Genomic DNA, 12,150 nt, shown 5'->3' with positions numbered 1-12,150 from the left:
AGGAATTGCACGGATACCAGTGATTTCGACCACCATGCAAAAACCTTCTGTGAGGAAATGATATACAGAGGCTATCCTAAGAAACTACTCAGGCACTCCCATAAACGAGCACGTTTCACGCCGAGAGAGTGCTTGCTGCAAACAAAAGAAAAGAAAGAACTGGACCGTTTGGTATGCGTGACCACATTTGGTCCTGACACGCATAAAATTAGACAAACTATTCTCAAAAATTGGCATCTTCTAGATGGTCTGGAATGCCCCTTTCCCCGTCCCATCTTTGCTTATAAGAAAAACAAAAGCATTGGGCAACAAATTGTCAGAGCAGATGTGTCATTGCAAAAATCTAAACATGATATCCTATCCTGCTGGAATATGAAACCTATTGATGGCCATCATAGATGTGGCAATTGTGTAGCGTGCTCCAGCACAATTGAAGGCAATGAATTCGAACATCAGGGGGTTAAATGGAAGCATTCCGGTTTTTCCAATTGTAAAACCAAAAATGTTATTTATGTCATCCAGTGTCCATGCCCCAAGATTTACATTGGGAAAACAAACCAGCAAGTCAATCTCCGCGTCAGCCAGCACAGGTCCAGGATTAGAAAAAAAGTTCTCACGGCTCCCATGGTTGAACATTTCATTGATAAATCTCACACAGAATTAGAATTCAAATGGTCAGTACTGTTTACAATTGGTACAGCGCAGCGCCCGGCTGATGTCGACAAGGTGCTACTTCAAAAGGAAGCATACCTGATTCTTAAATTTAATAGCACAATGACAGGTCTTACAGCATGTCTGAATTATCAAGAATCTGACTGATGTTTCCGACAATAGCCCAATTCTGAATAGTCAATTGCCCCTTCCCCTCCTTGCGTCAAGCTTTTGTTCATATATATAAAAAAAGGTGGACCCCCTCTTAACATTTAGCCCCAAAACAATGGCTTCCCCCTTTTCCTTGCCTTCACATTGGACGTGATTAACAATTTTGATAACTCCAACTTTCCCCCCCACAAGTGCAAATAGAATCGATTTTACTCGGCGTGCTGAGGATTTGTTTTGGGACTACATATCCCAAAATGCAATGGGACGCTGTTTGTTCCCGATTTATAATCCATCCAAGATGGCCCCACGTAACGCCAGGCATTCGTTTGGAAGCCTCGCATTGTGGACATCAACTGTCCTTGGACAGGTAAGAAACAAGCTCCCTTTCTGTGCTCGTAAGCATCTAAATCCGACCGCTCCCGGTCCCGAAATTCATTTCCCCCCTTGTTCCCTTTCACAGGGCGCCACGGAAACGGAGCTCAATTCAAGTACTCCGTTTATGATTCCTGGGCCGCCACGACACACGCCGCCAACCCAGGTAGGCTTCTGTCCACCAATATTCAATTGTCCACATAAGTGTTGGCAAACCTGAGCCGATGTGATATTCATTTTAATTTTGTAGGTAGGAGAATTTCTTCGAAACGCATTATAGACGGGAAAGCTTTCTTCTTTTGAACACAAGACGCAAGGTGCGGGGCCTTTTTCAAAACAATGTTACTTTTCTACTAGTGAGGTTTACATGACGATACTAGCCTCTGTTCTTATCTAATAGGACTAAAAGACATATACCTTGATCTCCACCCTCTAAGAGGCGCCGGACGGTGCACATAGAGGTAGGCATTTATTTACAATATCCTCTCCCCTTTTTGGAAAATGAGAACGTATTTTATGAAATTCCTAAAACAATACATGCTTTATCTATTTTAGAATTAAACCTTTGAGGTGCCGCCCCTGTCCATCGATCAGTTCTTAGGAGCCTGATAATTACAGGTACCCCCCCTTTTTCACAACCCCATGAATTATATTGATTCATGTGAGGATTGGCTTTCAATATTGTTTCATTCTTTCTTTACACAGACAACTCACAAAGCCCTGATGAGGGTTCAAACACGTTTGACTCGAACCTGAAACGCGTCGGCACTTTGCAAGAGCGCATTAAAACATTAAATATGCCTATACTAATGAATCAACATTGTTGAAGCTCTTGTTCTTTCACTTCGCTTTGGTTGTCTCAAAACAGGAATTGATGTGTAACCATGAATTACTAAATGGCCTGGAAGACTGTGACTGATGCCATCAAGCCACAGGGGAGGGGGGTGAGGAATTCTGTGGAGACACAGGGAGAGACATGGGCGTATGCACGGGGGAAAAAGGCTCAATTGAAGTTAACTCACCCAATGGGTATAATGTTACTTGTAACTCTGGCTGTGATATACGTAATATTGGTCAGCCTCAATGTAACCCAGATTCTCCTACCCCGGCCAATGGAAATATAACATCCACTCGACTATCTGAAGACCCCGTGCCTGGAGAAGTAACTCACATTCATACGCCCCCACTATCTATTGAGGCTGTTAGTTTAACAGAACGGGGCTATAAGATGGCGAGCTGGAATATTGCTGGGTGGAATAATAAGATAGATCGTCTAGGATGGTTAGAACTTATAACCCAATTTGACATCTTGTGTCTCCAGGAGACTTGGGTGGCCGAAGATGTCTATCTTGATGGGTATGCTGCCTATAATTGCCATGCACAGCCATCCAACATGGGGAGAGCCAGTGGAGGGATGGTGATATTGCTCTCTGTGAGGTTACCGGTTCAAGTGAAAATCCACCGGACTGTTGGTCTGCACTCTCAGTTGTTGTGGTTACCACATAGGAATGGGCGAAATGTTCTAGTAATAAATCACTATAACAATGTCTTTAACCACTCTAAAACAGTTATGGTTGATGAACTTGAAGCGGAGGTGGAAAGGCTATGCGGTTGCAGTGGTGTGTCCTTTTGATATTTTATGGAGTGGAGATTTCAACATTCACATGTGCCCCTTCGCTGGCAAAAGGGTGTGTGGGTATGGGGGTGAGGTGGGGGAAGATCAGACCCATTTTTTACATTCGGCTTATGGGGAATCTCTAAACACTCTTATGCTTAAAATGGATTTATGCATCATGTTACCTGGCGTAGACAGTGAGGGAAATTCGGTACCGACCTTTATTGGTAGGAACTGTGCCACGGTTATCGATTACCTCATCGCCTCCTCCAGTATTATGGCTTTGTGTTCCTCACCCGTAATAGTCGACCCAGCCCTCAGCGACCACAACTGTTTAACAATGTATCTCTCCTTGTGGGGGGATAAGGAAAAGGCGTTGCATGGTGTAGTGACAGATGTAGTTCCACATAGACCCAATGGCCCTAGAATTAAATGGGGTAGGCAAAACGAGGAACGTTTACTATGTACCATAGTGTCAGCCTGTATAGATGAGGTGGAATGCTGTCTTGAACCCGAAAAGGATAATGCTGATATTTTAGCTAGTTTTGATATTATTAATAAAAACATTGCACAAATTTTAACTGGTATAAAACCGAAAGGCCCTAGGAACAATGGGGGATGGTTTAACAGGGAATGTACAAAATCCTTACAAAGACTTACAGCCGCTCTTAAGGGTAAACCCAGGGATAAGGAAGCAGTTAGGGCCCTGAGAAGGGAATACTCAATTCATCTGAAGGACAGGAAACAGGAACTAAGGGAAGAGGCCTGGAACAATCTGACTAAGGCAGTGGAACTTAAGGATGCCAAGCTTTTTTGGTCCACTGTCAACAGTCCCTTTCTTCAAAATGAAGAAGCCCCGGTAATGTCTGCTCAGGTGACTGAGGAACAATGGGTGGCTCATTTTTCTAGTATTTTTAACCCTGAAGGACTAGTTGCAGGGGGTGATAGGGAGACTGTAGCTACTACCCCCCTACCTCTTAATATCACAGTCTCTGAGGTGGATGCTGCCATCCGGGTCAGTAAGGGGGGAAAGGCGCCGGGCCCTGATGGGGTACCCGTTGATCTTTATAAAGCCGAGGTTTCCATCTGGAGCCCATTGTTAACCAAGGTTTTTAATGCAGCTGCAATGACTGCGGCCCCACAGACCTGCGAGGAATCAATTATTATTCCGGTTTACAAAAAAGGGGCGAGGGGTGAGGCAAAAAACTATCGCCCGATTTCTCTCCTCACTGCTTCCCTAAAAATTATGAGTAGGGTACTACTGAGTCGTCTGGAGGAATGGGTTGAAGGTAAAGGGGTCCTTGCGGACTCCCAGTTTGGATTCCGTAAGGGGTTAGGCACTATAGAACAGTGCATTAATTTGGACCTCATTATAGGCAAATACACACGGGCTAAACAAGGCTCGTTGTTTCTTTGCTTTGCTGACTTGACCAGCGCCTTCGACCTGGTTGACCATGGCCTTCTGTGGTCAACCTTGTTGGATATGGGTGCTCCACAGGATATTATTTACTTCTTGGCCCAACTTCATAGGAATTTGACGGCTAAGATACGTTACGGGCAATCGGGGGAGTGTACACCTAGTATTAAAGTAGGCTCTGGAATTAGGCAGGGATGTGTCCTTGCACCTCTTCTTTTCTCCCTTTTTATTAATGCAATTGAGTCGGAACTACGGACCGTCAATGCAGATGCACCGTCCGCTGGCGGCCTTCCCATCCCAATATTGCTTTATGCGGATGACGCGGTTCTGCTCTCACAAACTCCTCTTGGGCTGCAAAAACTTATGAATAAATTTGCAGATTTTATTAATGGGAGAAAATTAAAAATCAATAATTCAAAAACTTTTATAATGCCCTGCGGGAAGAAAATCAAAAACCCAAGGCCTTTTACAGTTATGGACCAAACTATACAAGTGGTTGATAAATTCTGTTATTTGGGTATCACTTTTAACAGTGGGGAGATGTGGGCACCAGAAATGATTAATGTAAGAGCTAATATGGCCAAGTGTTCTTTTGGCATATTCAAGTTTGCATCCAAGTTAGGCTCAAGACGGATACCCGACATGTTGTACCTATACCGCCATAAATGTGTTGCTCTGGCCGTATATGGCTCAGGAGTGTGGGGCCATTGTAATAACAATATGCTCCAGGTGGAGGAAAACAAATTTGTCAAAAAACTCTTGTGTTTACCATCTTCTGCTTCAACAAAACTGATCCATCAGGAGGTTGGCCTAGAACATCTATCTGACTTGATCAGATTAAGACCCCTGCTAGTATGGAGATCTATATGGATTAAGGAACAGACGGGTTTCACAAGAAAGATTATTTTAGACTGTCTCCACATGGATAAATGTTCCCGTATCCCCTGGCTTAACTATATTATTCGAGCATTTAAAGATGTTTTTAATCTTACTGTGCGTGATAACCCTCTTTGTGCTTTAGATATCCCGAAGACTGAGCTTAAACATGAATTTTTGAGGGTTAGTATGGTGAAGCGTAATGCAGCTACTGCTCAGTTCTCCACACATGTTTTTTACGACAGATACATAAAGGTAGAAATGGGATTCTCAGGATACCTTAAAATGGTTACTATCCGATCCCACCAATATGTATTGACAAGATTACGGATGGGGATTGTTTATTTGCTTGTCGCGTATCCTGTTATGAAGACCTATACTACTGCCCCCTGTCCATGTGACTGGACCACAAAGCAAAGCACAGAGCACTTTTTACTGTTATGCCCTCTTTATCTTCACCTTCGAAAAATATATTTGAAACCGCTTTTTAAAAAATATAATGTATCCACTATTGTATCGGCCATGGGGCTTTTATTTGGACTTGATTCGCAGGACATCTGTTTTTTTACTGCTGTATTCATTTTAAAGGCGATATGCTTGAGGAATAACATGCTCTTTGATATGTGATTATTCTAAAATCTGCTGTATCCTCATGTTTTACTACTTATGTATGTATGTACTTTTATGATTATTAACTAATGAGCGAATAAAGTTTTTGAATGAATACTAAATGTGTTAATATTTTTGTCCTGTGTTTTTACGTATTTCATGAATTGTTGTTTATAATTGTTTGCATTTGTATAATCACTGTGTTGATTGTGTGGGTTTATCTTTTTCTTGTTCTTTAAAACATTTTTTCTAAAAATATAAAAATGATGAGTAGTGGGTATAAATAAAAGTACCTGTACATGTGTCATTGAGTTACACTTGTATCTTCTTTTTGAATCATTTTTCACTCTATGAGGTTTGGGCAGTCTCTATTTTTCCTCGTTTCCTGTTGTTAGCACGAGTCCTACCAAGTTAGGTATCATTTTTCTCGGAAGGCTTTGGGGGATGCAGGGTGGATGGAATTATGTGGATCCACGCAGATTCCAAAACTTTCTACCACAAAAATGTGAGCAAAATGTGTTTTTTTTTTACAAAGTTTAAGGTTTGCAAGGGATTCTGGGTAACAGAACCTGGTGAAAGCCAGACAACTCACCCTATTCTGTATTCCCCTGGGTGTCTAGTTTTCAAAAATGTACAGATTTGCTGGTTTCCCTATGTGCTGGCTGCGCTTGGGCCCAAAATCCACAGGTAGGCACATTGCTAAAAATAAGTCTGTGCCTTGTGGGCTTTCTGCCGCCCTGGGGGGGTATCGGGGGGGGGGGGGTTCCCCGACATGGCCCCAGGGGGGGCAGAAAAACTGTGGCTATTTTTTTGGGGGGTGGAGGCATTGATATGCCCATTCTGGGCAGAACCCACCCCATGCATATAAAAGCCAGCGTAATCGCTGGTGCCTAGTGGGCTTTCTGGCCCCGGAGGCAGATCAGGGGCCACTACCCCATCAGCCCCCACGAGAGGGCAGAAAGGCTGGAATTTCTCTGGGAAGTGGGGGATTTTCATGTCCATTTTGGGCAGCCCACACCCCTACATGAATAAAAAAAATCCCTGTTTTCTAGTGATCTTTCTGCCCCGGGGGAAGCAAATTGGGGGCTACTGCAAATAAGTCTGTGCCTTGTGGGCAAATAAGTCTGTGACTAGTGGGATTTGTGCCCCCCAGGGGGCAGAATGGGGGTTACTGCCCCTATCTGACCCCCAGGGGGTCAGAAAGGCTGTAATTATGTTGGGGGACCCGTTTTGGGCAGCCATCACCCTAAGCAAAATTGCCCCAAAAAAATCCCTGGCATCTAGTGGGCTTTCTGCCCCCCGGGGGGGCAGATTGGGGGCTACTGTCCCCATCCGCCCCCTAGAGTGGGCAGAAAGAATATCGTTTTTGGGGGGCATTGATATGACTGTTTTGGACAGCCCCCACCCTAATTTCAATTGCCCAAAATATCTCTGTCATCTAATGGGCTTTTTGCACCCAACGGGGCAGATTGGCGGCTACAGCCCCCATCTGCCCCCATCGGGGGGTAGAGAGGCTAAAACTTTGGTGGGGTGGGGGTGAGAGCATTGGCAGGCCCGTTTTGGGCAGACCCCACCCAAAGTAAAATAGCGGGGAAAAATCCCTGGTGCTAGTGGGCTTTCTGCCCCTCTCAGGGGGCAGAAAGACTGATATTTGTTTGGGGGGCATTGACATGACTGTTTTGGGCAGCCCACACCCTAATTTCAAATGCCCAAAATAAATCCTTGGCATCTAGTGGGCTTTTTGCCCCAGACGGGCAGATTGGGGTCTATGGTCCCATCTGCCACGTGGGGGCAGAGAGGTTGTAATTTTGGTGGGGTGGGGGTGGGAGCATTGACATGCCCATTTTGGGCAGCCCCCACCCTAATTTAATTTGCCTAAAAGAGATCCCTGGCATCTAGTGGGCTTTTTCCCCCCCTTAGGGGGCAGATTGGGGGTTACTGCCCCATCTGCCCCCAGTGGGGGCAGAAAGGCTGTACTTTTGGTGAGGGGGGTGGAGGCATTGGCATGCCTCCACCCTAAGTACATTTTTGAGAAAGAAAATCCCTGGAGCTAGTGGTCTTTCTGCCCCCCACAGGGCAGAAAGACTGATATGCCCAAAACACAATGGGGGAAGCAAAGGCCCTTGCCCAAGGGGCCAGTCCCCCCCCCCCCCCCCCTGGTGCTAGTGGATGGGTCCCTGCTTGGGGATCACCTTCCTGGGTGATCCCCAAACAGGGATCCACTAGGGAAGTGTACCATTGGAAAGGGGAGATTCTCCCCTTTCCAGCAATACTCTTACCAAGTGTTTCGGTGCTCGGGGGCTGAGATAGCCCCAGAAGCACTGAAACACTGAAACTGAAACTCAGTTTCAGTTTTGTTTTCAATGTAATGACGACAGAGCTCCATGCGCGTGATTGTCATTACTTTGAAAACCAGAGATTGGCCTCTGGAGGTTGGGGAAGCTTACCTCCTGAGGCACAAAAAAAATGGAAATCCCTCTGCTATTTACAGCAGAGGGATTTCCTGCCCCTATCATCATGACGGAATGGTTCCCTCATGAGCACAGGAGCACCCATGCTTATCGCGGAACCATTCCATCATGAGCATGAAAGGGTTAAGTTAACTCATCATTTTAATTTTCTCCTTTTTCATAGTGTTGCATTTCCAACTTACAGTCCTCTTGCTCCCTGTGGCCAATAGACACTGTGCCATATTTATAACTGAAAAATACAGTCATTTTTTTAAACAGGAGAAATTGAAAGTGAAGAAAAATATTTCAATGAAACATTAAGCCTTAATATTTTTTTCCATTCTCAATTAAGCTAATTATGTCCTAATATTTTTAAAGCATTTTTCTTCACTTTAAATTCCTCCCATTTAAACAGATGGCTGTATTTTCTGTTATAAATATGGCTCTGTGTTTACATGCACCTCGGAGCAAGATGTCTGCTCGTAGTAAATTGCTCTATCCTCTCAGTAGTTAAACAGCAAGGTATATTAAACAACAAACAGGTACTGCACAGCAGCGTATACAGATGAAAGTGACCCAGACACTGACTACGGTAAATCCTAACATTCCATACCAAAATAGAGAATGCAAGGGAACACATAGTTCCACAACTAATGCTTGGTGACGAAAGCATCAACCAAGAGCTCACCACTAGATTATCTCCTCGCTCCAGATATTTTTTTTTAAACTACTTACTTACAGCTCAGTAGAAATACATAGTGTAAATAACAAAAGCAAGAAAACCTAAAATGCCTCCAATACAAACAAACTAAATGAAAAAACAGAACACATCATACAAAAAATGTAAAGAACTTTACAAAAACAAATTACAACATTTTATAGAATCAAGGAAAACTATATGAAACTAGTTTAGCGAAATCTCATTGGAACATTGCAGCATCACTTGCTCCTACGTGGTCGAACAAGGCCATCTTCACCACCTCTGTTTGTTACACAATCAAAACAATTATTTTTAATATAAATCTCCTCATGCTTTTCCATGCTGGTTCTTTTATCATGCCCTTGCGGATCCTCCAACTTTATCACTCTGGCAATGTTCCACCAATTATTCTTATTTACTCCTATAGCATTACCACAAACCTTGTCTACAATAACAGTTTCAGAAACCTTCATACGTGCCTTTGTTATGTGAACAGGAGTTTTAATATGCACCCCATCACCAACAATAGTTTTCTGAGAGACTAATCTTTTCCTTTCATCAAAATAATTATTTTGCTGTTCTTGGTCCTTGTCCACATTCAACCTGACAAACTCATCCATGTCATTTATACATTCATATTCACCCATTTCAACATCCACCTTAGACAAATATTAGACAAAGGCTTCCTGCCTCTCAAAAGTTCAAAAGGCGATACTTTGGTAGAGGAAAGTGGAGCTGTGTGGTGAACCAAAACATAGACCGTACTGCATTCTGTACTACACACTTGCTGGTGATAGCCCACTGGACACATTTGTTCAAAAATCTATTCATCCACTATACAGGGCCATTTGTTTGGGGATGATATAGCAAATTCTTGTGGTGAACAATTCCCCCGTTTCAATAAATTTTGAGATAGAGCACTGCAAAATTATACACCATTATCGGAAACAATGGAAGACGGAAACCCTTCTCTTAAGAAAACATCCATAAGAAAATCAATTATGTTTTTAGAAATGTACTCAAACTTCAGGCCACTTAGAGTAGTAGTTTATGGACAACTCAGCGAATCTAGAAGATTTGAACAACCAAATTGATACCTAATTTATCTCATGGTCTACTAGGGTAATCAATGGGTTGCATGGGAGGAATCCACACTTTGAATTCTTTCTCAGCACTCCCACAAGCCACACACTTACCAATCATATCATCAACACCATTGTCCATCTGTGGCCACTAGAACACCTCTCTCAGTCTGCGTTTGGTTTTTGTTTTTCCGAACTGTCCTTCATGAGCATCACACAATAATCTTGTTCTCAAACTTTCAGGGGGTATGAATCTCTCTCCCCGCATTAAAATATGATCTTCTACATAAAGTTTTTGAGAAACTTTTACATAAGTCTCGAAATGATACGTGACATTTTCCTCTTTGACATATATGATGACCTGCACAAGAACCTTGTCTCTAGATAACTCTCTCCTCCACTCTGATTCACTAACAGCACACATATCCTTAACATCAATGGATGCTACAAAACAGTCATCCTGATCTTCATCCTCTGCCAACTCAGTGTCAGTCTCAGTCACAGGAAATCTTGACAGAAAATCTGCTCTGCCATTGTTAATACCAGGTAAATATACCACATCAAAATTTAAATGTAAAAACTTTGTTGAAAATTTTGCAATTCTAGGTGTATGCTCCTTGATTTTCTCACCTGAAGGAATGGGAACTAAAGGATTGTGATCAGTTTGCAAAATAAAATGGTTACCACAAATGTAGAGATGGAACTTCCTGATCGCCCATCAACAGGCTAACAACTCTTTCTCAATCACAGTAAAATGTGTTTCTGGTCCTCTTAGTACCCTGGAGGTGTAACCTAATGAGATTTCTATGTCACTGTTGTCTTGAGTCAGGATAGCTCCTAACCCAAATCTGCTTGCATCAACAGTGATGGTACATTTTTTGTTTGGATCAAATGGCTTCAGAATCCTATCACCAACCAACTGAGACTTATTCCAATTAAATACTTCCTAACAACTTGTGTCCCACTTGAAAGGATTTTTTTAACATGTTGGTGCGTGGCTTAACTTTTGATGAACAATCTTGAACAAATCTCAAGTAAAATTTACATAGTCCAACAAAGTACTTCAAACCAACCTTGTCAACTGGTGCGCTCGCATCCACAATGGCTTCGATCTGCTCTTGGCTCCCCACCTTGTTGAGTCACTACATGTCCAAGATACTCTAATCTTTCCTTGAGGAACAAACATGTTTCACTTTTCAGAACAACAACTTTGTGTTGCATGATCCCTGAAACCTGTTTCAAATCAATACATCATCTTGGAAAACAGCTACTCCATTTACATTTCTCAACATGTGACTCATGATGCTTTGAAAAATAGCTGCCGCTGACGCTAACACAAATGGCATCCTACAATACTGGCATGAACCAATGGGTGACACAAATGCGGTAAGATGTCTTGAAAATGGATCTAATACCACCTGGTGATAAGCAGATGCGAGATCCAATTTTGTGAACTATTTGGACTTTTTTGTCATCACTTAACAACTCAATAGGTTTTTGGAAATGGATATGAATCAACCCAGATGTTCTTGTTTAAACTGCATATATCCACACAGACTCGTAAATCCCCATTTTGTTTCATGCCATGACCAAAGGGGAAAGCCATAGTGATGATTCTACGGGTTCTATAATCCCCTCAGCACATAACTCATTAAGCTATTTCTCCCAACCCTCTCTTACACTAAAAGGCACACTCCTTAGTTTATGTTTCACAGGGATGGCTCCATCTTTTACTCTTATTTAATCTGAGAACCCTTTGATTTTGCCTAAACCTCCACCGATAACTGTTGGGAGCTGTTGTATAATGCTTTCAGTGTAATCCATAGAATTAACCACACTAACTTGTTCTTTAGTACCAGGTCTGAGAACCATTCAAAACAATCCTCAGTGAAACCAATCTAAGTTAGACAACATTTTGATGGCCACATAGACCTTACCCAGAATTTTTCTTCTCTTGAATTCTAAAATGCCTTCAAAGGAACCAGCCAACTCGATTTTTCACCCTTCATATGAAACAGATGCTCTGTAATGGGTATCAAAGATCGATCACACCAAGTTTCCTCAAATAACTCTTAAGTAATCATAGTTATTCTTGGCCAGAATCCACTAACAAGTTCAATTTCTTATCTCCAACACCAATGTCAACATAGGGATCCACACATGTAGATGTATCCCCAATGATGACTTGCCCATCATTCACAACCATA

This window comes from Lissotriton vulgaris, chromosome 2_1, assembly GCF_964263255.1.
Source record: "Lissotriton vulgaris chromosome 2_1, aLisVul1.2, whole genome shotgun sequence".
In the NCBI taxonomy this organism is placed as follows: Eukaryota; Metazoa; Chordata; class Amphibia; order Caudata; family Salamandridae; genus Lissotriton; species Lissotriton vulgaris.
Note: the sequence above shows the minus strand (reverse complement) of the source record.